The sequence below is a fragment of the Bos indicus genome, chromosome 21 (assembly GCF_029378745.1).
Source record: "Bos indicus isolate NIAB-ARS_2022 breed Sahiwal x Tharparkar chromosome 21, NIAB-ARS_B.indTharparkar_mat_pri_1.0, whole genome shotgun sequence".
Classification (NCBI taxonomy): domain Eukaryota; kingdom Metazoa; phylum Chordata; class Mammalia; order Artiodactyla; family Bovidae; genus Bos; species Bos indicus.
Window position 1 is genome coordinate 14,803,283 of NC_091780.1, and position 5,453 is coordinate 14,808,735.

Consider the following 5,453-nt stretch of genomic DNA (forward strand, 5'->3'; position numbering starts at 1 on the left):
GAAGGCTTGCTTGACCAGAGTATTAACTGAGATGGGACACAGAAAGCACGTGTTGCAAATGTTTTCCCCAATCTGCTATTACTCTATGCTAAGTTTATGACATTTTACCATAAAGAAAATGGTTTTAACTTTAAATATTTTAAAAATAATGTCTTTTCTAGGCTTGTGTCAGTTGGAAAGTGTTTGTCTGCAGATAACAGAAGACAAAGGGCTTCTTTGGTGGCTCAGCAGTAAAGAATCCCCCTGCCAAGGCAGAAGGTGTAAGAGATGTGGGTTCAATCCCTGACTTGGCAAGATCCCAACAGGAGGGCATGGCAACCCACTCCAGTATCCTTGCCTGGAGAATCCCATGGACAGAGAAGCCTGGCGGGCTATAGTCCATGGGGTCGCAAAAGAGTCGAGCACGACTTAGGGACTAAACCACAGCAACAACAGAAGACACAGCGTCGAGGGGCCTGAACTGTAATCAAATGCATGGCTCACATGGAGGGAAATCTAGCCGTGGGATGGACCTCAGATCCAGGACTTAGAGCGTTTCATCTTTCTGCTCCTTGCACAGTATTAGTAGCATCTAAAGGTTGATTTCTCTTGTGGTTAAAAGATACCTCCCAATAACAGTCAGGGTTTCATCCCTGTCCCATTCACGTTCGGGTGAGGGGAAGAGGAAAGAAAGTGTGGTTTAGTCTGTGCTTCTCTGTTAAGAGAAAGAGGTGGTCTTCCACAAAACATCCCATCAGACTCACATCAGATATCTCAGATGGTGTTGCTGCTGTAGGTCTGAAGCCATCATTAACACAAAGGAAGGATTTTCTGGTTTAAATCGTGGGTTCTCCAGGTGTGGACCCCAGACCGGCAATATCAGTGCTTCTTGGAATGAAACCTCTCAGGGCCCCGCTCTAGATCTACTGCATCAGACACTCTGATTTAATAAATCCTCCAGCTGGTTCTGATGCTTCCTGAAATCTGAAACCCACTGACTCAGGGCCCACCACTGGAGTCGGGTAGGTTTATGTCCTTTGAATCTCCTGGGCTACTTAAGGGATGAATGGAGTCCTGAGGTTCTGTGAAGGAGGAAAGGAGAAATGGATGCTAGGGTTACCATCATGGACTTCTCCAGGCAAGAATACTGGAGTGGGTAGTCATTCCCTTCCCCAGGGGATCTTCTTGACCCAGAGATTGAACCTAGGTCTCCTGCATTGCCGACAGATTCTTTACCATCTGAGCCACCAGGGAAGCTCCGACCATGTGGAGCAAATGGTCCATAATTCAAATCCCAGATGACATTTTAAGTCTAACTTTTAAAATTAAACCATTAATATATGCACACAGTGAAATTCTATAATTGTGGAAAAGTACAGGTGAGCATATGATACAATTCTGTACTTGCTGTTTTCATATAATGTATTAGGGAGATTATTTTATGTCAACACCCATACGTGTCTCATTCTTTCTCATGGAACATTATTCCATGTTATGGATGTTTCATAATTTCTCCCGTCTGTCTCCTGTGGGACCTTCACATTGTTTCTAATCTGTTGCTAATATAAACAATGCTGCAATGAATGAACATCTGTGTCCATACATCTTTGCATGAGAGCAGCTATGCAGAAGTGGAATTTCCATCTCAAAGTGAGGTCCATTTTAAATTTTGATAGATTTATACAAACTGTCTACCACCGAGTGGCACCAATTTACTCTTACCAGGAGTGTGTAAGAATGCTTGTTTCCTCACATCCCATCAACTCTTAAGTATTACCACACTGCTAGATCCTTGATTTGGAGAAGGCAATGGCACCCCACTCCAGTACTCTTGCCTGGAAAATCCTATGGATGGAGGAGCCTGGTAGGCTGCAGTCCATGGGGTCACGACACGACTGAGCGACTTCCCTTTCACTTTTCACTTTCATGCATTGGAGAAGGAAATGGCAACCCACTCCAGTGTTCTTGCCTGGAGAATCCCAGGGATGGGGGAGCCTGGTGGGCTGCCATCTATGGGGTCGCACAGAGTCGGACACGACTGACGCAATCTAGCAGCAGCAGCCGCAGATCCTTGATTATATAATAGTAAAATACTATTGTTTTCACGTACCTATGTTTATTTGCTCTCATTTAAATAGGCATTTGCTTATTTATGAGGGATGTTGGGTTATTTTGTTATTTTCTTCCTTTAAAAAAATATTTATTTATTTGGCTGCATTGGATCTCAGCTGCAGCGTGCAGGATGCTCCTTGCCTCGAGTGGGAACTTCCATTGAGGAGCACAGACTCTCTAGTTGTTCGTAGGTTCAGCAGTTGCAGAGCATGGACTTAGTTGCTCCACAGCACGTGGGATCTTAGTTCTGTCATATTTTCTTATGTTTAAAATTCATTTTACATCTTCTCCTCCTGGCCAGCCACACATTCATATTTATGTGGTTTCCTCAGAGATTTCTGGCTTCAGAGATGTGCTAGAAAAGGGTTTTTAACTCCAAGATTTTACAGTGATGTTCTAATAGAAAAGAGATTAAATAAAGCATCTCTGGGAGTGATAAAGAAGGTCAGTGCTGTTCCATTTGCAAAAATTTGGCTCGTTCAGAACTTTTCAGGAATGCCTGAAAATGTCCTGGGCACAGAATTGCAAGACGTACTTCTTTACCATCCAGAGGCCAGTGGGTTTTAACCCTTCCTTTGAGCAAATACAAATCGTGTCAAGCCTGAGCTTTTGGTGGAGACCCAAGTTCTCTGCGTGGAGGGCGAGGTGTTTACAGCTCCAGCGTGGGGCTCTGACGGAATCCCCCACAGAACGCCCCCTCTCACCCTGCTGCTGTTTGCCTCTCATTCCTAGAGTCTAGTTGATCCTCTGTGGGTTGCTTTCAAATACCAGCTCCTCTGGGTCTTGTTAAAATACTTTATCAATGCCCATCTTTCTCGGCAGGGATGACCTTTAACTCAGCTTTGCTGTCACTACCTGACTTGGATAACCTCCAAAGGAAGGTTGCCATGGCGATCCTGCATTCAGCTCAACCAAATCTGGCTTCTGTCTCTTATTAAATGTTCCCTAAAAAGGAAATCACACAGAGACACGGAAGGTGAGGGTCGTTCACATGTAGCCACGATGTTCTCTGCCCTCTCCCCCTCCTCCATCAGGCATCTCGTCCTTGCCTGTCATGAGTTAGTTCACTTGTGATCCCTCTGCCCTCTTTGCCTAATCTCAGCTGTCACGGTAAGTGCTTAAGTCTTAGGACTCCAGCGGGTGGGGGAGGGTGATGGCAAATGTCAATTTGCTTTTCAAAAGACATTTTTTGCAGCTCAAATCTAACACCACTGGCAAATGTCAGATGTGGGTTATAATGAGGCCATGTTAGAGACACTAATTGGATGGCTATTCTTTTTTTCTTTTTTGATGGTGTTCTTTTCCCCCTTTTCTCTGGGACACTGCTTTCACAGTGGCTCTCATTAAATCCGAGGAGGTAATCTCCTTTAAACTATGAGCTGCATGCCCCTTGTTCTGGGAGAGACAATTGCTGCTGGGGACTTTGAGGAGATTGTTTTGTATTCATCCGGTGGTTGAAGGAAGAGGGGAGAAGGCGAGAAACACGTGACATTCACAGAGTCTGCAGGAGGATAGATCAGGCGCTCCGTTTTGGGGTGACAGTCAGTCTGGCTAAAGGACTGAGTGGGCATCGGGGAAAATAAATGGGGCTCCGGGAAAGAGCAGTGCTGCCCTCGGTCCCTGACCACCCTGCCCACCCCCCAACTCCGCCCCTGCCTGTAGAAGCAGAGGCCCCACGTCTGCTCAGAGAGGAGGCAGGCCTGACTCAAAGCACACAGAGAAGAGACGCGGGATGCTGGGCACGCAGAGGAGACGGCTCCTCTGCCTCCTTCTGGAAGATTTTCCACTGTGTTATTCTGCTACAGCTGCCATAGCAAAATTAGCAGAGTGAGGGGCTTAAACAACAGAAATAGAGGCTGGAAGTCTGAGATCAAGGTGTTGGCCTAGTTGCTTTCTCCCAAGGCCTCTCTCCCTGGCTTGCAGACGGCCGTCTTCTCCCAGCTGTCTTCATACTGTCTTCCCTCTGTGTGTCTGTGTCCTAATCTCCTCTTCTTATAAGGACAACAGGCCTATTGGATTCGGGCCCACCCCAATGAATTCATTTTTGCTTAATTATCTCTTTGAAGGCTTTGTCTCCAAACACAGTTGTATCTGAGGTTCTGGGGCTCCGGACTTCAACATGTGAATTTTGATGGTTCCTTGTTCAGCCCATTATACCCACCTGTTGCTGACCAGCCCTCTTTTCTGGGCCACTCTTGCCCTGACACTGTATTTGTGGCTGGGAGGGAACAGTCAGAATTCTGTTTTGGAATCGTATCTCAGAAGCAAGCAAGTCAGGAGAGTGTCTGGGACTTCATTTTTAGTAGATGTCAATTGCTGTTTTATGATGAAATGCCAATAAAATTTGGGGTTTAAATAATATAATGATCTGCTGTTGAAAACATAATAAAATATAACATTTCAATAAAATAATCAAAGTTGTACATTAGATTGCCAGTAACATCCTCTCACAGTCCTTTCTTCTTCTCTTTCGTTGCGTTCAGCAGAGCCCTAATTAACACATTGCCTGTGCGCTTGCGTGCTAAGTCACTTCAGTCATGTCCAACTCTTTGTGACCCTATGAGCTGTAGCCCACCAGGCTCCTCTGTACATGGGATTCTCCAGGCAAGAATACTGGACTGGCTTTCCTTGCCCTCCTCCAAGGGATCTTCCTGACCCAGGAATTGACCCTCATCTCTTACGCCTCCTGCATTGGCGGGCATGTTCTTTACCACTAGTGCTGCCTGGGAAGCCCAATGTATTGCCTATAGGATGATTATGTTGTTGTTCATCCATGCCTGGTGACGGATACTCCATCCGGGCAAGAACCACCACTGTCTCTTTACCGTGTATCCTGACCACCTCCCACAGGGCCTGACACACAATGTGTATTTAAAAATAAATTGTGAGGGTCTTCCCTGCTGGCTCAGTGGTAAAGAATCCACATGCCAATGCAGAAGACACGGGTTCTATGCCTGACCTGAGAAGACCCTACGTGCCGCATGGCAACTAAACCCGTGGGCCACAACTGTTGAGCCTGTGCTCTGGAGCCTGGGAGCTGCAGCCTCTGAAGCCTGTGAGCCCTAGAGCCCGTGCTCCATAACAAGAGAAGGCACCGCGATGAGAAACCCCCACACCACAGCTAGAGAGTAGCCCCCACTCACTGTAACTAGAGAAAAGCCTGTGCTGCAGTGAAGACCCGGCAGAGCCAAAAGGAAAAATAAATAAATTAAAAAGTTATAAAAATAATAAATTCCAAGTCAATGAATTCATATGCATTCTTATGTCTCCCTCTATCAAAAAAAAACAAATGTCCACAGCTTTTCAGGCAAGGCAGTGTCCACCGTCCATAAACATCCAGAAAATCCACCCCAGTTGCTGAC